The sequence below is a fragment of the Coffea arabica genome, chromosome 9e (genome assembly GCF_036785885.1).
Source record: "Coffea arabica cultivar ET-39 chromosome 9e, Coffea Arabica ET-39 HiFi, whole genome shotgun sequence".
NCBI lineage: Eukaryota > Viridiplantae > Streptophyta > Magnoliopsida > Gentianales > Rubiaceae > Coffea > Coffea arabica.
Genome location: NC_092327.1, coordinates 15,558,687 through 15,581,410, shown reverse-complemented (window position 1 = coordinate 15,581,410; position 22,724 = coordinate 15,558,687). Strand labels below are relative to the sequence as shown.

The 22,724-nt window shown below is 39.5% G+C and overlaps 1 pseudogene; it reads right to left on the bottom strand.

The window, feature by feature from the left end:
- Nucleotides 1-22,724, bottom strand: part of LOC140014614 (uncharacterized) — a 48,779-nt pseudogene that overhangs the window by 3,703 nt on the left and 22,352 nt on the right.

Below are 22,724 nucleotides of genomic sequence, written 5' to 3'. Positions count from 1 at the left end.
ACTAAACCTCTAATGCACTTGTATTCCTGCTATTATTATTCACTCTTAATGGTCTAAAAATAAGGGTCTAAAGTCCCTCAATTAAATTGCGCGGGTAAAAACGCGTACTTCCAATTTGTGCGCGGTAGAGTGGAATTTTCACGAAATTCTTATAACGATAGTATCACTAACTATTACTTGAGTAGTTAAACATAAAAATACCTATTTTAAGACTAGTGTGTAAGTCTCCAATTTTTCAAGCTCATAGTACTCTCAAATCGGTTATTGTCTCCAAACGCGTATTCGCTATTCTCACTTAACGAGCTTCCAAAAATTAAATTTTGAAACGAGTCACTTTAAAAATACATGTGAGCTATTATTCTATGTAATTGAGTAATAAAAGGTCAAAATAAAATATTCTGAGTAAATGGCCAAATAAATAATTAAATAAGCTAGAAATAGGAAATTTAAATAAGTAAATTTTGCGAGTCTTCACATGTGGCAGAGAGGAGAGTAGTGACAATGGTAGGGATGGGGGAAAGGTAAGGAAAGAAATTAAAATAAAAATTTTTAAACTATCTCAAAAAGTTTTAAATATTAAAATACCCCAAAAACTAATGATTTTTTTTCTGTTTTACTTGGTTATATTAACATCCATACTTGAAGTTTCCAAACTTGAAGTCCTTCCATCAGTGAAAAAGACTTCTATCAGGTGCTTTTATGAGGTGGCACCGCCACAGAAGTCCTTAATTAGAATCGCAACATATACTCATGTTCCAAATTGGCCAGAAATAAAAATTAGGGACTAAATCAGCACTAATGAAAAGTTTAGGGATGAATTTGGCCATTTTCCCAAAAAAGAAAATTTCAGATGCCCTCCAAAACATTATTGAAACCATGGATAACTCCACCTATTTCCAGAAGAAACGGAAAGGTACTAAAGACAAGCAACTGTAAGAAACTTCCAGTAAAGTGAAACTTTAAGTCTACCTATAACACATTATGGCAAAAACCACATCGATTTCTTTTTCTCAAGTTATATGTACAAACATAATCATACAGCTGAGATCAACACTACGAGAATGCTTCATCCTCTTTTAAGAGTTCAGTCCATTTGATCCATAGCTCCAGAAACTAAAGAACATATGTGAAGTTTGTAAAAGATATTAGCACTGACATGAAATAGAACATGAACCAGTGTTTGGATCTTTCACGGCTTTGAAATTGTCAGTGCTCATTCCAAATTGACCCAAAATGCAATTTTTGATTTCCTTCAGCTGACCTGATCAAAAGGTAAACAATTCAACTTAGTGAGAGATATCATCATATGTAATTGAAGACACACATAAACTAGAAATAATTGATACCCTAAAATACTTTCACCATCAACCGTATCAAAGTAAAGCAAACAAAGTTAAAGTAGTTTTTGCTGCACTTATCCAGGGTTCAACAAAATGAACTATCCTTGCTTGAAGTGCAAAATAGGGAAAAAAAAATAGGAGAAGCAGATAAAAGCCATAGAATGTAAGAATAAAGCCACAAACAATAGTGTTGGCTGCCGATGAACTCAGAAAAGTGACTCAACTGCACAAGGCGTGTTGCAAATATGTAGACAAACCAAGATCAAAAGTTCAATAAAACATAAACAAAAGGATTGGAGTTGTTCTATCAGCATAGTATGGTTTCCAAAATCTACACCTTGGGTTCATGAAAGTACAAGAATCAATATCTCATTTAATCATCATCTCCAAAGGCAGCAAAGATAAACCATGAAGAGCTTGAACAAATTCACCCTCTACAACTTCAAGCACTGACAGGCTTATTAATAATTTGCAAATACTTCACTACAAAATGAGTCTATCACTTCAACATGCAACACAGGATATGATGACAGAAACAAACGTAGTTCATCCTTGAACTATATCAGATTAACTAAATGGAATATTTCAGGCACTAAATGTTATGAAGGAAAAGCAGACAAAAGCACGCTCAATTGCACAAGCACAGTAACACATACTATAAGAAATACCTTCACCATGGTTCACATATATGGAAGTGCATACATTTCCCTTGAACCATCCTCTTGCTGATCTCAATAACCGTTTGTCCATCACTTCCACTATCAATGGTAGAGATTATGGCGTAAGATGATGGCAGAAATTGTAGCAAAGATTATGGCATAAATCATGCCCAAGATTTGTTCATTAATTGTGTATATATACTTACCTAGAATAGAATATTAGTAATTAGGACATTAACTGTAATTAGCTATGTATAGATGACTACCTAAAATAGATTGTACAGAAATTCTTATTTAAGGGAAATGATCATCAAGTAAATGGGCATTCAACCAATTTACTCAGAAATTGTCATGGTGCCAGAGCTAGTCTCTTGAATCCATAGCTGAATATTTGAATCATTTAGTTTTCTGGGTTGATTAATTTCTAATCAACATTTTGGCTTTGAGATTTTTTTTCATTCAATTTTGTGATTTCAAAATTGCATTGAATTTTTTCTTTCTCATTTTTATGAATGTCTATTGAGAATTCTTTTGGAAGCTCACCTACAGAGACTTCGGCTATCAAATTTACAGGAAAGAATTATGCAGCCTGGGAATTTCAATTCAGAATGTTTCTGAAAGGGAAGGAGCTTTGGGGTCACATTGATGGGACTTCTCCTGCTCCCGAAAATGAGAAAGAACTTGGTCAATGGGAGGCAAAGGATGCTAGAATTATTTCTTGGATTTTAGCTTCCATTGAAGCTCATATGGTGAACAATTTGCGTTCATTTGGTACAGCTAGGGAGATGTGGGGTTATCTGCAGCGCATATATCATCAGAATAATACTGCAAGATGATTTCAGCTTGAACACGAGATTAGTACCTTCAGTCAAGGTAATCTCTCTATTGAGCAATATTATTCTGGATTTATTAATTTATGGAGCGAATATTCTAGTCTTATCTACTCTTAGGTACCTAAGGAGGCCTTAGGCAGCCTTCAACAGGTTCATGAAGTTAGCATGCGTGATCAATTTTTGATGAAACTGAGATCAGAATTTGAGGTTACTTGGGGTGGATTGCTGAATCGAAATCCGGTTCCTTCTTTGGATGTTTGTCTTGGTGAATTATTACGGGAAGAATAGCGATTGGCTACACAATCTGTTCTAAGTGCATCTGGAAGGACATCAGAAGTTGTCAATGTTGCTTATGCTGCACAAGGGAGGAATAGAGGAAAGGGATCAATGCAGTGCTACAGCTGCAAGGAGTTTGGACATATTGCTAGCAATTGTGGTAAGAAATTTTGCAATTACTGTAAACAGAATGGACATATTATCAAGGACTGTCCTACACGACCAGAAAACAGGCGAACTCAAGCTTTTCGCGCTGCAGTTCCAGATCCTACTATTATTGGTCCTCCACTTACAACCACAAGCACCAATCAGGCTATTCTTACTCCAGAAATGGTCCAACAGATGATTCTCACAGCATTTTCTGCCCTTGGGCTTCAGGGCCAAGGTAAGACAATCTTTTCTACTTGGTCTGTTGATTCTGGAGCATCCAATCATATGACCGGCTCTGCTGATTCGTTACAGAATTTGCAGCAGTATACTGGTAGAAAAAATATACAGATTGCTAATGGTAGTAATCTTCCAATTACAGCCATTTGTGATCTTGGACATTCTTTTCGTCATGTTTTTGTCGCTCCTAAGTTGTCTACTAGTTTAATTTCTGTTGGTCAGTTGGTGGATGATAACTGCAATGTCAACTTCTCTCGTGATGGTTGTCGTGTGCAGGATCAGATGACGGGGAAGGTGATCGCAAGGGGGCCTAAAGTGGGAAGATTATTTCTGTTGTAATTTGCTATTCCTACACCTTTATCTTTAGCCTCTATGATTGTTGAAAATAAGGCTGACGTTTGGCATAGGCGATTAGGTCATCCAAATAATGTGATATTATCTAATTTGATGAAGCGTGGTCTTCTTGAAAAAAAAATCAGTGTTCTACTCATGCATTGTCTCTTGATTGTTCTACTTGTAAGTTAGGAAAGAGCAAAACTTTACCTTTTCCTACTTATGGTAGTCGTGCTAATGCATGTTTTGAGATAATACACAGTGATGTTTGGGGCATTACTCCTATCATTTCACATGCGCATTATAGATATTTTGTGACGTTCATTGATGACTATAGTCGGTTCACATGGATATATTTTTTGTGCACCAAAGCTGAGGTATTTACTATTTTTCAAACTTTTGTGGCTTATATTGAGACACAATTTTCCACAACTATTAAGATTTTCCGATCTAATAATGATGGCGAATATGTGTCACATACCTTTCAAGCCTTCTTGCAACATAAAGACATTCTCTCTCAGCGATCATGTCCTTATACGGCCCAACAGAATTGGGTGGCTGAGCGTAAAAACCGTCACTTGTTGGATATTGTTCGAACATTACTCTTACAGTCTTCAGTGCCATCTAAATTTTGGGTTGAAGCTTTGACAACTGCAGTGTATTTGATTAATCGTCTACCTTTTCAGCAATTGGGTTTTGACTCTCCTTATTATCGCCTTTTTGGTGTCCATCTTGATTATCACATGTTACACCCATTTGGCTGTGTTTTTTTTGTTCACTTGCCACCTCATGAGCGTCACAAGCTTACAGCCCAATCAGTTCGGTGTGCTTTTATGGGTTATAGCACCACTCAGAAAGGATTTTTATGCTATGATGCTGTTGCTAACCATTTTCGCGTTTCTAGAAATGTAATTTTCTTTGAGCATGAGTACTATTTTCTGTGAGGACTCGCAAATTCCTTGTATTTTTCCTCAAAAATAACCTTTTATTTGAAAAATTAGTATTTATCAAAGGCCACTACCCAAATATTACACATTAAGTTTAGATAAACCTAGAAAATAGGGTTTTACGCTTCGGTTTCAAGTTTGGAGCGAAATTAGGGTTTTCGCGATTTTTTGCCGGATGAATTTTCGGTACAGAGTAAGAATTAATTTGGGGATTAAAAGTGACTTTTAAGTGAGAAATAATATGTGACTAGTGGCAATGATATAAGGTTAGTGAATGGGAAGTAAAAACCCTAGTACGTGAGTTTTTAAGAAAAACGGCGCGAACCGGCGGGTCCCGCGCATTACCGATTGAACGCACTGCTTGACCACCATTTTTCTTACCCAACAAGTTTGTTGACTTTTGTACATAATATCTTCTTAAATTGCAGCAAGGTTGACCGAAATTAGTGGCCAAGAAAGGCAAGAAAGAAAGAGAAAAAAAAAAGAGGTGGTGGTGGTGACACTTGTCACCACCTCATGGCTTCTTAACCAAGACAATTACCATCCATTTAACTCCAACACTTAGCCAATTTCTTCTTCATTTCTGCTGTTGCTGGCCGTGAGAAGCAAGAAGAAAAACCCAAAGGAAAACATTTCATTTCATCTTCAATCCAACAACTTAGGAAGAAATCACACAAAGTAAACCGATTAAACTTGTTCTTGAGTGACTAGTAAGTGAGTTGTGGTGAGTTTTTTGAAGGAGAAAGCTTGGGCTACTTGTAGTGACCTTTATTCAAGGTAAGAGAGTTTATCTCTCTAAGTTTTGCTTTCAATTTTGTTAAATTAAGCTTAGTAGTTTGATTTTGTGGTGGAATCATGGATGATTAGCATGTTTTAGAAGTTTTCCCCAATTTATTTGATGAACTAGGGCTTGTGGAAATTCTGCCCAAATTGTTGTAAGATGCTTATATGTTGCAATTGAAGTTTTATAGGGTGTTGTGGTAGTGATTAGACCAAGAAATTAAGGAAAGTTGCACTAGAAACTCAAAATTCCAGAATCTGGAAAATTTTCCCAACATTCTGTCCGAATTTGTATCTGTGTGTTAGAGGCCTAATTGGCCTTAGCTCAAAGAATAAAAGTTGTAGAGAATGGAATTTTATAGGTGCCTACAAAATTTCAGCTCAATCGGAGCAACGTAGGACGTGAAAAGTCCAAAATACCCTTACTGTTCTAAGTATTTCCCAGCAGTCCGTTCCACCAGTTAAGTCCAGTTTATCACGTTTTTTGACCAGGATCCATTCTGATTTAGCTCTGGACCAAAACATGAAAGTTGTAGTGTTCTGAAGTAGCTTTAAAATTCCTCTAATAACACCTGAATTGGATTTTTGTACACTGAGTTATGACCATTACAGTGTTCTGCGATTAAGCAGCCGACGAATTGGTTTCTGGTTTAGCAATTCGAGAATTGGACCAAGTTACATTAGAAACTGGACTAAGTGACCTTCATGAACATTGTAGCCCTGAGTCTTAGCTTCGAAATGGCATAGGTTACGTCTTAATCCGATAAGCGTAGCCTCGGATAAGTTATTTCCGCTTTCATACGTCAAATCTGTCTTTTGCTAAATTGAATTTCTGCACTTGTTATTACTGTATTTCTTATTCTTATGATATTGTGAGCCTATGGAATGGCTCTTGACTTGAATTGCTTATGTGTGATGTTGGGTTGTGGTTGAGGAAAAATAATGAAGCCAAAATGGCTGGAAAATTAGGTAAACACAAAGGGCGTGCTGCCCAAATTTTCGCCCGATGGCTAGGTTTCTATTTGAACTTGTATGCTTTTGTTTGGCCAATACCATGACCGGTTTTCCATTTTAAAACATGATTTTTCATCCTTGGGTTCAAACAACCTCTTCTTACTTGAAAGTCATCTTTACACGTGTTACTCTTAATTAGTCGGGTTTCTTTGTTTCCCTTAAATGTTTTGCTCGATAAACTATAATATGTTCTCTTGTTCAACCTTAGGTTTCATTGGTGATTAAGGGTAATATCCGGAAGGATATTTTGCACGATATTTTGCATTTCTAGGTGAGTGTTCCTTATTTGATTCTATGGCTTGTTGTTATCATTTGCTAATGTGTTAAGTGCTTTTAATGATTTCCAAAACGAGCTTCCTAGGCGAGTGTGTACTTTATCGCACTCGACCTAAATAACTGTGCAATTTTCAAGGATTTAATGATTGAAATGTTACTTGCGCATGAATGTAAGCCTTTTGGGCTGAACTGGCCATTGCCCCTTGTTACCGGTCGTCTCGAGCCAGAAGCGGACTCGGTCGGGCGATTAGGGACTTGGGTGAATGTTCGGTATACTCGAGTATTACCCTGTAGGTTGGTGGAGACTGGCCAACGGCCAGGACGGGGGTGAATGAATGAATGAATGAACAAACGATCGAACGAGGGTTATTGATAAACGAAAAATGCAGTTTCAAATGATTGGAGGAATAAGGGGAAATATCAGGAGAATGAATGAACGAAATAACGAATTGCTCCTTGTGAGCCGTATCCTTTTAATGAATGTGTTACTATCGCTTTCCATTGTAAATGTTTCTTGAATTATTGATACTCCATGATTAATGTATTGGATTGATTATCTGATTATGTGTTCAGAACCTCACTGGGCTTTTAGCTCATCCCTTTAGTTTTGTTTTCCTTACAGGGAAAGGCGAGCGAGGACGTGAGCTTGAGATAGACTAGCCAATCTAGTTTTGTTTCTTTTGTTTCTTTTGTAGTGGTTCTCGCCTAGTGCTTGGCACGGGCTGGACGTATGAAGGATTGAGAACCCTTGTATATTTGATGTTCATATTCTCTTTTGGGTTGGCAATGTATATAAGTTCCGCTTTAAGTTTGAATTAATGTCCTATTTATTCTTGTGATTTATTTCAATTTTTAATTGAGGACTGTAGCGAACGACTGAGTCCCGGCGAGAGCTGGGCAGGCGGCCCGCCGAACCCTCTGGTACGCCTTAGGGGGAGGTGGGGTCGTTACAAGTGGTATCAGAGCTTAGGCTTCAGATCTCTGTAGTGTATCCTAGATTAAAGATTAGGATACCGGACTGTGGGATTTGATTGGACTTGAAAGTTAAGCGATTGAGGGATAAAACTTATAGCTGCTTCGCGTGGTTTCTACGTGGAGTGACCCTGGACTAAGTGGTGAAAAGTATGAGGGACTAAGTGAAGCTATGAATTACGAATGTTATAGGCCTTAAATCTTTCTCATGGTATCGGAAGACCATAGATAGGTATGTCAGGTAGGAATTCCGATTGTAGATAGTTTACTCTTGAGACTGCAGCTCGAGATGTGAATTATCTTCTTTCGGATTCTCGTGCCTGAGTACTCTATAGTTGAGGTGCTGCTAAATACTTGAGACTTGTATTTTGGGAACATGAACAGGCTTTGTCTGACTAGAATGAGCACAAGAGGTTAGGGACATCTAGTTTGGATAGTAAATGACGTGAGAGACCAGACGGGCTGATACTGGGGCGACTTCACCTTTTTCTTTTGATTTACCTGTATATTGTTACTACATGACGTTAGTATACCTGTATGTACATGGTTATCTTTTCAACTTGATATGTATTTGTGTATTTGCTTATCCGTCTTTTTGGTATGGCGTGTTATGTGGGTATATGTTTATTTGAATATTTGGTGCCCTCAATAGTTACTTTAGTAACCTTATCGTGTTTATTTACTAAATTACCTTTTGGGGGAAAAGAAAAGAGAGGGAAAACATATATATGGACGGGAGACGTAGCCGTGGACGTGGACATGGCCGTGGGAATGAACGAGCTCAAGAGCCAAGAGAGGAAAGAGAAACAACAGCTGCACAAGAGCAAGGAACGAGGGTTGAAGCCGAAGACCAAATGGCAACGGTAATGCAACAAATGACAGATATCTTGGCAAGACTGGTGGATCAACAAGGCCAAATGGCCGTGAATCAACCCCGGAACCCTGAAATCGGAGAAGATAAGGCTCTTGAGAGGTTTCAGAAATTTACTCCTCCGAAATTCCTTGGAGGATCTGATCCGGATATAGCCGAACAATGGTTAGAGGCCATGATTAATATTTTCACCGTCTTGAACTACACCGAGCAAAGACAAGTAAACTTTGCGGTGTTCCAATTTGAAGGATCGGCCCGAGCGTGGTGGAACGTTATTAAAGCAAAATGGGAAAGAGAACAGACCGTATGGACATGGACGAATTTCATAAGGAAATTTAACGAGAAATACCTCCCTCCTTTAGTTCAAGAGAGGAGAGAAGAAGAGTTTATTGGACTACGCCAGGGAACGTTAGGTGTGGCCGAATATGAAACGAAATTTACGAAACTATCCAAGTTTGCTTCTGAATTGGTGGCCACAGAACGGCGAAGAGTAAGACGGTTTATACAATGATTAAATTTGGAACTCCAAGAAGCATTAGTGGCAGTACAAGTGAATACGTTTACGGAGGCCCTTGAGAAAGCTCAAAGAATCGAGACTGCAAAGGCACAGATAAAAGCTTCCCAGACCCAGAAAAGGAGTGCATCGAGTAGTGTAGTGGAGGAATTAAGTGAAGCGAGAGTCCCTTCCAAAGTGCAAAAAGTGAACTTTTTGTCCCACCCACCATGGACATTAGGGGCGATAGGTGAAGGATCTACAAAAGAAAGCCAAACCAGATTTGGGAAAAGTTTTCAAGAAAGCAAAAAGATGGTTTCTCACGTGGTCTGTGGGTACTGTGGAAAGGCAAATCATGTCGAAAGCGATTGTTGGAGAAAGGGGCGGAAATGTTTAATCTGCGGAAGTGGCGATCATCAAGTTAGCAACTGTCCGAGGAGACAGTCACGTGAAAGCAATACTCTGCAACTGGATGGAGCTAAGTCACAAGTGAATGAAGGAGGGAAACGAACTAGCGGACCGGCAAAGGTTTATGCTTTAGACAACCGACAAGTTCCGGACTCGTCTGAGGCAACTGAAGGTAAAATTTCGAGGACGAAATTTTTTTAAGGGGGAGAGAATGTGAGGACTCGCAAATTCCTTGTATTTTTCCTCAAAAATAACCTTTTATTTGAAAAATTAGTATTTATCAAAGGCCACTACCCAAATATTACACATTAAGTGTAGATAAACCTAGAAAATAGGGTTTTACGCTTCGGTTTCAAGTTTGGAGCGAAATTAGGGTTTTCGCGATTTTTCGCCGGATGAATTTTCGGTACAGAGTAAGAATTAATTTGGGGATTAAAAGTGACTTTTAAGTGAGAAATAATATGTGACTAGTGGAAATGATATAAGGTTAGTGAATGGGAAGTAAAAACCCTAGTACGTGAGTTTTTAAGAAAAACGGCGCGAACCGGCGGGTCCCGCGCATTACCGATTGAACGCACTGCTTGACCACCATTTTTCTTACCCAACAAGTTTGTTGACTTTTGTACATAATATCTTCTTAAATTGCAGCAAGGTTGACCGAAATTAGTGGCCAAGAAAGGCAAGAAAGAAAGAGAAAAAAAAAAGAGGTGGTGGTGGTGACACTTGTCACCACCTCATGGCTTCTTAACCAAGACAATTACCATCCATTTAACTCCAACACTTAGCCAATTTCTTCTTCATTTCTGCTGTTGCTGGCCGTGAGAAGCAAGAAGAAAAACCCAAAGGAAAACATTTCATTTCATCTTCAATCCAACAACTTAGGAAGAAATCACACAAAGTAAACCGATTAAACTTGTTCTTGAGTGACTAGTAAGTGAGTTGTGGTGAGTTTTTTGAAGGAGAAAGCTTGGGCTACTTGTAGTGACCTTTATTCAAGGTAAGAGAGTTTATCTCTCTAAGTTTTGCTTTCAATTTTGTTAAATTAAGCTTAGTAGTTTGATTTTGTGGTGGAATCATGGATGATTAGCATGTTTTAGAAGTTTTCCCCAATTTATTTGATGAACTAGGGCTTGTGGAAATTCTGCCCAAATTGTTGTAAGATGCTTATATGTTGCAATTGAAGTTTTATAGGGTGTTGTGGTAGTGATTAGACCAAGAAATTAAGGAAAGTTGCACTAGAAACTCAAAATTCCAGAATCTGGAAAATTTTCCCAACATTCTGTCCGAATTTGTATCTGTGTGTTAGAGGCCTAATTAGCCTTAGATCAAAGAATAAAAGTTGTAGAGAATGGAATTTTATAGGTGCCTACAAAATTTCAGCTCAATCGGAGCAACGTAGGACGTGAAAAGTCCAAAATACCCTTACTGTTCTAAGTATTTCCCAGCAGTCCGTTTCACCAGTTAAGTCCAGTTTATCACGTTTTTTGACCAGGATCCATTCTGATTTAGCTCTGAACCAAAACATGAAAGTTGTAGTGTTCTGAAGTAGCTTTAAAATTCCTCTAAGAACACCTGAATTGGATTTTTGTACACTGAGTTATGACCATTACAGTGTTCTGCGATTAAGCAGCCGACGAATTGGTTTCTGGTTTAGCAATTCGAGAATTGGACCAAGTTACATTAGAAAATGGACTAAGTGACCTTCATGAACATTGTAGCCCTGCGTCTTAGCTTCGAAACGGCATAGGTTACGTCTTAATCCGATAAGCGTAGCCTCGGATAAGTTATTTCCGCTTTCATACGTCAAATCTGTCTTTTGCTAAATTGAATTTCTGCACTTGTTATTACTGTATTTCTTATTCTTATGATATTGTGAGCCTATGGAATGGCTCTTGACTTGAATTGCTTATGTGTGATGTTGGGTTGTGGTTGAGGAAAAACAATGAAGCCAAAATGGCTGGAAAATTAGGTAAACACAAAGGGCGTGCTGCCCAAATTTTCGTCCGATGGCTAGGTTTCTATTTGAACTTGTATGCTTTTGTTTGGCCAATACCATGACCGGTTTTCCATTTTAAAACATGATTTTTCATCCTTGGGTTCAAACAACCCTCTTCTTACTTGAAAGTCATCTTTACACGTGTTACTCTTAATTAGTCGGGTTTCTTTGTTTCCCTTAAATGTTTTGCTCGATAAACTATAATATGTTCTCTTGTTCAACCTTAGGTTTCATTGGTGATTAAGGGTAATATCCGGAAGGATATTTTGCACGATATTTTGCATTTCTAGGTGAGTGTTCCTTATTTGATTCTATGGCTTGTTGTTATCATTTGCTAATGTGTTAAGTGCTTTTAATGATTTCCAAAACGAGCTTCCTAGGCGAGTGTGTACTTTATCGCACTCGACCTAAATAACTGTGCAATTTTCAAGGATTTAATGATTAAAATGTTACTTGCGCATGAATGTAAGCCTTTTGGGCTGAACTGGCCATTGCCCCTTGTTACCGGTCGTCTCGAGCCAGAAGCGGACTCGGTCGGGCGATTAGGGAGTTGGGTGAACGTTCGGTATACTCGAGTATTACCCTGTAGGTTGGTGGAGACTGGCCAACGGCCAGGACGGGGGTGAATGAATGAATGAATGAACAAACGATCGAACGAGGGTTATTGATAAACGAAAAATGCAGTTTCAAATGATTGGAGGAATAAGGGGAAATGTCAGGAGAATGAATGAACGAAATAACGAATTGCTCCTTGTGAGCCGTATCCTTTTAATGAATGTGTTACTATCGCTTTCCATTGTAAATGTTTCTTGAATTATTGATACTCCATGATTAATGTATTGGATTGATTATCTGATTATGTGTTCGGAACCTCACTGGGCTTTTAGCTCTTCCCTTTAGTTTTGTTTTCCTTACAGGGAAAGGTGAGCGAGGACGTGAGCTTGAGATAGACTAGCCAATCTAGTTTTGTTTCTTTTGTTTCTTTTGTAGTGGTTCTCGCCTAGTGCTTGGCACGGGCTGGACGTATGAAGGATTGAGAACCCTTGTATATTTGATGTTCATATTCTCTTTTGGGTTGGCAATGTATATAAGTTCCGCTTTAAGTTTGAATTAATGCCCTATTTATTCTTGTGTTTTATTTCAATTTTTAATTGAGGACTGTAGCGAACGACTGAGTCCCGGCGAGAGCTGGGCAGGCGGCCCGCCGAACCCTCTGGTACGCCTTAGGGGGAGGTGGGGTCGTTACAAGTGGTATCAGAGCTTAGGCTTCAGATCTCTGTAGTGTATCCTAGATTAAAGATTAGGATACCGGACTGTGGGATTTGATTGGACTTGAAAGTTAAGCGATTGAGGGATAAAACTTATAGCTGCTTCGCGTGGTTTCTACGTGGAGTGACCCTGGACTAAGTGGTGAAAAGTATGAGGGACTAAGTGAAGCTATGAATTACGAATGTTATAGGCCTTAAATCTTTCTCATGGTATCGGAAGACCATAGATAGGTATGTCAGGTAGGAATTCCGATTGTAGATAGTTTACTCTTGAGACTGCAGCTCGAGATGTGAATTATCTTCTTTCGGATTCTCGTGCCTGAGTACTCTATAGTTGAGGTGCTGCTAAATACTTGAGACTTGTATTTTGGGAACATGAACAGGCTTTGTCTGACTAGAATGAGCACAAGAGGTCAGGGACATCTAGTTTGGATAGTAAATGACGTGAGAGACCAGACGGGCTGATACTGGGGCGACTTCACCTTTTTCTTTTGATTTACCTGTATATTGTTACTACATGACGTTAGTATACCTGTATGTACATGGTTATCTGTTCAACTTGATATGTATTTGTGTATTTGCTTATCCGTCTTTTTGGTATGGCGTGTTATGTGGGTATATGTTTATTTGAATATTTGGTGCCCTCAATAGTTACTTTAGTAACCTTATCGTGTTTATTTACTAAATTACCTTTTGGGGGAAAAGAAAAGAGAGGGAAAACATATATATGGACGGGAGACGTAGCCGTGGACGTGGACATGGCCGTGGGAATGAACGAGCTCAAGAGCCAAGAGAGGAAAGAGAAACAACAGCTGCACAAGAGCAAGGAACGAGGGTTGAAGCCGAAGACCAAATGGCAACGGTAATGCAACAAATGACAGATATCTTGGCAAGACTGGTGGATCAACAAGGCCAAATGGCCGTGAATCAACCCCGAAACCCTGAAATCGGAGAAGATAAGGCTCTTGAGAGGTTTCAGAAATTTACTCCTCCGAAATTCCTTGGAGGATCTGATCCGGATATAGCCGAACAATGGTTAGAGGCCATGATTAATATTTTCACCGTCTTGAACTACACCGAGCAAAGACAAGTAAATTTTGCGGTGTTCCAATTTGAAGGATCGGCCCGAGCGTGGTGGAACGTTATTAAAGCAAAATGGGAAAGAGAACAGACCGTATGGACATGGACGAATTTCATAAGGAAATTTAACGAGAAATACCTCCCTCCTTTAGTTCAAGAGAGGAGAGAAGAAGAGTTTATTGGACTACGCCAGGGAACGTTAGGTGTGGCCGAATATGAAACGAAATTTACGAAACTATCCAAGTTTGCTTCTGAATTGGTGGCCACAGAACGGCGAAGAGTAAGACGGTTTATACAATGATTAAATTTGGAACTCCAAGAAGCATTAGTGGCAGTACAAGTGAATACGTTTACGGAGGCCCTTGAGAAAGCTCAAAGAATCGAGACTGCAAAGGCACAGATAAAAGCTTCCCAGACCCAGAAAAGGAGTGCATCGAGTAGTGTAGTGGAGGAATTAAGTGAAGCGAGAGTCCCTTCCAAAGTGCAAAAAGTGAACTTTTTGTCCCACCCACCATGGACATTAGGGGCGATAGGTGAAGGATCTACAAAAGAAAGCCAAACCAGATTTGGGAAAAGTTTTCAAGAAAGCAAAAAGATGGTTTCTCACGTGGTCTGTGGGTACTGTGGAAAGGCAAATCATGTCGAAAGCGATTGTTGGAGAAAGGGGCGGAAATGTTTAATCTGCGGAAGTGGCGATCATCAAGTTAGCAACTGTCCGAGGAGACAGTCACGTGAAAGCAATACTCTGCAACTGGATGGAGCTAAGTCACAAGTGAATGAAGGAGGGAAACGAACTAGCGGACCGGCAAAGGTTTATGCTTTAGACAACCGACAAGTTCCGGACTCGTCTGAGGCAACTGAAGGTAAAATTTCGAGGACGAAATTTTTTTAAGGGGGAGAGAATGTGAGGACTCGCAAATTCCTTGTATTTTTCCTCAAAAATAACCTTTTATTTGAAAAATTAGTATTTATCAAAGGCCACTACCCAAATATTACACATTAAGTGTAGATAAACCTAGAAAATAGGGTTTTACGCTTCGGTTTCAAGTTTGGAGCGAAATTAGGGTTTTCGCGATTTTTCGCCGGATGAATTTTCGGTACAGAGTAAGAATTAATTTGGGGATTAAAAGTGACTTTTAAGTGAGAAATAATATGTGACTAGTGGAAATGATATAAGGTTAGTGAATGGGAAGTAAAAACCCTAGTACGTGAGTTTTTAAGAAAAACGGCGCGAACCGGCGGGTCCCGCGCATTACCGATTGAACGCACTGCTTGACCACCATTTTTCTTACCCAACAAGTTTGTTGACTTTTGTACATAATATCTTCTTAAATTGCAGCAAGGTTGACCGAAATTAGTGGCCAAGAAAGGCAAGAAAGAAAGAGAAAAAAAAAAGAGGTGGTGGTGGTGACACTTGTCACCACCTCATGGCTTCTTAACCAAGACAATTACCATCCATTTAACTCCAACACTTAGCCAATTTCTTCTTCATTTCTGCTGTTGCTGGCCGTGAGAAGCAAGAAGAAAAACCCAAAGGAAAACATTTCATTTCATCTTCAATCCAACAACTTAGGAAGAAATCACACAAAGTAAACCGATTAAACTTGTTCTTGAGTGACTAGTAAGTGAGTTGTGGTGAGTTTTTTGAAGGAGAAAGCTTGGGCTACTTGTAGTGACCTTTATTCAAGGTAAGAGAGTTTATCTCTCTAAGTTTTGCTTTCAATTTTGTTAAATTAAGCTTAGTAGTTTGATTTTGTGGTGGAATCATGGATGATTAGCATGTTTTAGAAGTTTTCCCCAATTTATTTGATGAACTAGGGCTTGTGGAAATTCTGCCCAAATTGTTGTAAGATGCTTATATGTTGCAATTGAAGTTTTATAGGGTGTTGTGGTAGTGATTAGACCAAGAAATTAAGGAAAGTTGCACTAGAAACTTAAAATTCCAGAATCTGGAAAATTTTCCCAACATTCTGTCCGAATTTGTATCTGTGTGTTAGAGGCCTAATTGGCCTTAGCTCAAAGAATAAAAGTTGTAGAGAATGGAATTTTATAGGTGCCTACAAAATTTCAGCTCAATCGGAGCAACGTAGGACGTGAAAAGTCCAAAATACCCTTACTGTTCTAAGTATTTCCCAGCAGTCCGTTCCACCAGTTAAGTCCAGTTTATCACGTTTTTTGACCAGGATCCATTCTGATTTAGCTCTGGACCAAAACATGAAAGTTGTAGTGTTCTGAAGTAGCTTTAAAATTCCTCTAATAACACCTGAATTGGATTTTTGTACACTGAGTTATGACCATTACAGTGTTCTGCGATTAAGCAGCCGACGAATTGGTTTCTGGTTTAGCAATTCGAGAATTGGACCAAGTTACATTAGAAACTGGACTAAGTGACCTTCATGAACATTGTAGCCCTGAGTCTTAGCTTCGAAATGGCATAGGTTACGTCTTAATCCGATAAGCGTAGCCTCGGATAAGTTATTTCCGCTTTCATACGTCAAATCTGTCTTTTGCTAAATTGAATTTCTGCACTTGTTATTACTGTATTTCTTATTCTTATGATATTGTGAGCCTATGGAATGGCTCTTGACTTGAATTGCTTATGTGTGATGTTGGGTTGTGGTTGAGGAAAAATAATGAAGCCAAAATGGCTGGAAAATTAGGTAAACACAAAGGGCGTGCTGCCCAAATTTTCGCCCGATGGCTAGGTTTCTATTTGAACTTGTATGCTTTTGTTTGGCCAATACCATGACCGGTTTTCCATTTTAAAACATGATTTTTCATCCTTGGGTTCAAACAACCCTCTTCTTACTTGAAAGTCATCTTTACACGTGTTACTCTTAATTAGTCGGGTTTCTTTGTTTCCCTTAAATGTTTTGCTCGATAAACTATAATATGTTCTCTTGTTCAACCTTAGGTTTCATTGGTGATTAAGGGTAATATCCGGAAGGATATTTTGCACGATATTTTGCATTTCTAGGTGAGTGTTCCTTATTTGATTCTATGGCTTGTTGTTATCATTTGCTAATGTGTTAAGTGCTTTTAATGATTTCCAAAACGAGCTTCCTAGGCGAGTGTGTACTTTATCGCACTCGACCTAAATAACTGTGCAATTTTCAAGGATTTAATGATTGAAATGTTACTTGCGCATGAATGTAAGCCTTTCGGGCTGAACTGGTCATTGCCCCTTGTTACCGGTCGTCTCGAGCCAGAAGCGGACTCGGTCGGGCGATTAGGGACTTGGGTGAACGTTCGGTATACTCGAGTATTACCCTGTAGGTTGGTGGAGACTGGCCAACGGCCAGGACGGGGGTGAATGAATGAATGAATGAACAAACGATCGAACGAGGGTTATTGATAAACGAAAAATGCAGTTTCAAATGATGGGAGGAATAAGGGGAAATGTCAGGAGAACGAATGAACGAAATAACGAATTACTCCTTGTGAGCCGTATCCTTTTAATGAATGTGTTACTATCGCTTTCCATTGTAAATGTTTCTTGAATTATTGATACTCCATGATTAATGTATTGGATTGATTATCTGATTATGTGTTCGGAACCTCACTGGGCTTTTAGCTCATCCCTTTAGTTTTGTTTTCCTTACAGGGAAAGGCGAGCAAGGACGTGAGCTTGAGATAGACTAGCCAATCTAGTTTTGTTTCTTTTGTTTCTTTTGTAGTGGTTCTCGCCTAGTGCTTGGCACGGGCTGGACGTATGAAGGATTGAGAACCCTTGTATATTTGATGTTCATATTCTCTTTTGGGTTGGCAATGTATATGAGTTCCGCTTTAAGTTTGAATTAATGCCCTATTTATTCTTGTGATTTATTTCAATTTTTAATTGAGGACTGTAGCGAACGACTGAGTCCCGGCGAGAGCTGGGCAGGCGGCCCGCCGAACCCTCTGGTACGCCTTAGGAGGAGGTGGGGTCGTTACATTTTCAGCAGCATGTTTTGCCTTCCAAGCGTGTCCTTCTTCCTAGCTTTGATGATATCTCGCCACCAATTAAGCGTTTTAAACCCGGCATTGTCTATCAACGATGCAGGGCCCCATCATCACAAATCCTTCCCGACCCTAAACCAATGCCTGCTCCAGTGGTTCTTCGAAGATCTTCTCGTATCCGTCAACCTCCTGCTAGGTATGGCTTCTCTGCCACTTTAGCTAATACTGCAGTTCCTACCTCTTATTCTCAAGCAACTAAGCATGCATGTTGGGTAAAAGCTATGCAAGAAGAACTTCATGCTCTCCAGGAGAATCATACTTGGGATATTGTTCCATGCCCTAGTGGTGTTAAGCCCATTGGTTGTAAGTGGATCTATTCCATTAAACTCCGGTCTGATGGCTCACTTGATCGATATAAAGCGAGATTGGTGGCACTTGGTAATAAACAAGAATATGGAATAAATTATGAGGAGACATTTGCACCCGTCGCAAAAATGACAACAGTGCGCCTTGTTCTAGCTATTGCTGCTTCTAAGGGCTGGTCATTGCGACAAATGGATGTTAAGAATGCCTTTTTGCATGGGGATCTTAAAGAAGAAATTTATATGACTCCACCATCAGGGTTATTTTCTACACCTTCATTTGATGTTTGTAAGTTGAAACGATCACTCTATGGTTTGAAACAGGCTCCACGTGCTTGGTTTGATAAGGTTCGTTCTACGCTTATTAATTTCTCATTTGTCCAAAGTCAGTATGACTCCTCTTTGTTTCTTTGCAACACACCTAAAGGAATTGTCCTGCTTCTGGTATATGTTGATGATATTGTTATTACAGGGATTGCTATTGACTTGATTTCTAAGCTTCAAGATCATATTCAGACTTCTTTTCATATGAAGGACTTGGGTCATTTACAGTATTTTTTAGGTCTTGAGGTGCGTTCCACCTCAGCTGGTATCTTCTTACACTAGCATAAATACATTCAAGAGTTAATTGCTTTGGCTGGCCTTCAAGATGGTCATTCAGTTGATACTCCCTTGGAGGTGAATGTTAAATATCGTCATGATGAGGGTGATTTTCTATCTGATCCTTCTTTATATAGACAGCTGGTAGGCAGCCTCAATTATCTGACTATTACTCGGCCTGATATTTCTTTTGTTGTTCAACAAGTCAGTCAATTTATGCAAGCCCCTAGGCACCTTCATCTCGCCGCTGTTCGTCGCATTGTTCGCTATTTGAAAGGCACTTCTGCTCGAGGTCTTTTCTTTCAAGTCGACTCTCCTATTCGTCTGGTTGCATACAGTGATGCTGATTGGGCTAGTTGTTTTGATACTAGACGTTCCATTACCGGTTGGTGCATGTTTATTGGTAACTCTCTCGTTTCTTGGAAAAGCAAGAAGCAAGATCGGGTGTCTAAGTCTTTTACTGAGTCTGAGTATCGGGCCATGTCCTCTGCGTGTTCTGAAATTGTTTGGCTTCGTGAATTGTTGGGTGAACTTGGGTTTCCTCAAATTGAGCCTACTCCGCTCCATGCAGATAACACTAGTGCTATTCAAATTGCTGCTAACCCAGTATTTCATGAGCGTACCAAGCACATTGAAGTAGATTGTCACTCTATTCGTGAAGCATTTGATGCTCATGTCATCTCTCTTCCACATATCACCACTGCTCTCCAAACTGCTGATGTGTTCACTAAGGCTCTTTCCAAACCTAGACATCACTTTCTTGTTGACAATTTGATGCTAGTTGATCACCCAGCATCAATTTGATGGGGGATATCAATGGTAGAGATTATGGCATAAGATGATGGCAGAAATTGTAGCAAAGATTATGGCATAAATCATGCCCAAGATTTGTTCATTAATTGTGTATATATACTTACCTAGAATAGAATATCAGTAATCAGGACATTAGCTGTAATTAGTTATGTATAGATGACTACCTAAAATAGATTGTACAGAAATTCTTATTTAAGGGAAATGATCATCAAGTAAAAGGGCATTCAGCTAATTTACTCAGAAATTGTCATCCACAAGTATCTATTCTTTAGCAGCACCTGAAGCAAAGCTTTATCTGCTCACATTAACCTTCCCCTTCCTCCAGAATCTTCCTAATGCACTAGCCACCTCAGCTCACAATAGTTCCTCTTACTTCTGCAAAAATTCTAGATCCTCTTCTCCTCCTCCACTCTTCTCCCCTGGAACACATTTTCTTCTGCAAAAATGAAGCATTTCTATATTTACACGTGAAGAGCAAAAAAGAGTCATTTAACAGCAACTACCCAAAGAAGTTCACACCACCAAAGGTCAACAATCATTTCTTCCTTCATCTTTTGACGTTTTTCATCTGCTAATGGCTCCAAGCGAACAATCTGTCTTCTAGCTTGATCATATGATGGGTCAACTTCCAAAACCTTTGTCTTATCTGCATATTGTATTGAACATCAGCATAGGAAGCAATAAATTGTGAAAAGCCATATGCACTATATGAGAAGATTAATGAATGCCATTGGCTTTGTGTGTGTGTGTGTGTGTAGAGAAAGAGAGAGAGAACAAGCAAGATTGCTGCCATTATGTGACGATCCCACTTCTCCCAAGGGCGAACCCAAGGGTATCGGCGGGCCGCCTGCCTAGCTCGCGCCAGGACTCAAAACTTAAAGAAATAAAACTAGATAAATCGAAAGAGCACTATATACAATATATACAATCCCAAAAGTTATATTTACATCTTCAAAAGTCTCGAGTCAAACCACTCTAATACACTATAACCACAACCAGCAGAAGATAGACCCTAAGAAGGGTCCTTATACAAACCACCAAAACTAAAACAAACATCCTAACTGTTTAACTAATACAAGCCAATCTAACTATACTAGTGTACGAGCCAAAAGTCCCCGCGTCAGCCCCTGCTAAGGAAAACAAAAGGAAAGGGGTAAGCTATATGCTTAGTAAGTAAACAGGGGCGAAAGCATAAATTTCACGTAACAACAGTTACACAGTAAGAGTAAAGCAAAAGCAGAAAAGTAACATCACATAATAAGGATACAGGTGGCTCCAAAGCCAATTCATATGCCATGCGTGATCTCCTGCCGACACTCCGTCGACCACACTCAATGGTCCGTAGAACTTCACTTGTACACCCACCGACACCTTATCACCCTCACTGGCCAGTCACCTCACAAACTTGCCCGGGCGAACGAAATCACAAACTTGAGCTTGAGTCACAAGCTCGGGTCACAAACTTGGTCACCTTCTCGGTGAACCGGATTCACAAAATTGGTTCATAACATGAACCTACAAACTTGGTGACCTCAGACTAAGTTGGACTGACTTCGACCAAGCCCTAACCAGCTCGAATAGTCCAAACAGGTCTTAGATCGGGCCCACGAACTCACAAACTTTGCAAACTTCACAAACTTTACTCGAAAGTCGCCCCGAGCCACAAGCTCAAGGGTTTTGGTTCCAAAAGGTTCATATACATATGCCAAGTACAATTATACATTCAAATTAGGGTTTAGGTCGAGTGCGATAAAGTACACCCTCGCCTAAGTACCCTTTTCACACATCTCAAACACATAGCAAAGAAAACACACCAAACTTGCCTGAATACTTACTCAAAACGGAAATAGCAAAAGTACGAAGTCGGATCGAAATGATCAGCTAGTAGTGGACCCCACCAGATCCGCCCAGCTCACCACCGTCTGAAATAGGAGATTGTGTCACATAATATCGTAAACGGCTACTATCGTGCCTCAAACAAACAAAACGGCAAAAACGGCACGCGCGCACGTACATATGACGGACGGAAACGGAAACGGCCGTTAGCGGAAACGGCAGATTTGACACTCGTTTCTATTTTAATCATAAGTTGAGCTACGAATATCGGATTAAGGCGTATGAGATGCCATATCGAAGCTTACAGGATGAAAAACAACTGTTATGAAGACATCCAGAACTAAAACTGGAGGCTTCAGTCCCAAATGAACCAAACATAATCACTTACGAAATCTGGCCAATGCACAAATGGTCAGTTTTGAGTGCAAACTGTTTTCTATGCTACACATGGGCAAAAGAGGTGAAAATTGGCAGTTAGCTAGTTCATTCCAGATGGAACAACTTTCATGAAGGTCGGCAATCCAAATTTGGAACGGAAGTTGGTCATCAGGACCAAAACAGATCTGACCAGAAAATGGTCATTTTCACGGGCAGGCCTTATTTGCTCGGCTATATCTCAGGTTTTATAAATCCGATTCATGAAATTCCAAGGGAGTTAGAAATCTCTGATATAGGGCTATAAGTTTGGTGTTTTGGTCGCAAGCCCAAACAGCTTGTAACCTAGTCAAACGTGAAGCCGAAGCTCCAGTCATAAACTGTCCGGATATAAAACAGTTCTGACATGCATTCTTATTTCGATCATAACTCGAGCTACGGGACTCGGATTTTGACGCACTTTATAGCGTTTCGAAGCTGTGACCAAGAAATATATTTATTATGAAGGAATCAAAATCCAGATCGTACAGGATCAAAATGAAAACCCCCACGGTCAGAAGCTGAAATGCAAAACGTACCCAAACTAATGTCTAAAACAGGCCTGAGTGTTCTGTCTATCACTCATAATACCCTACTCCGTTTGACTTGAAACTTTACAGAAATATTCAGGACGTAAGGGGCTACAATGTTGAAGAAGGCAACTTTGTCCAGTTTTGAAGATAACAAGGTCAAAAATGCAAGACACTATACCAGAATCGCAAAACAGGTTCACAAACCGTATCCTAGTACAAACATCATAACTCAGCCTACACAAGTCCAAATCCAGAAATTCCAAAGCCATTCGAAAGCTTAGACACAGGGCTACA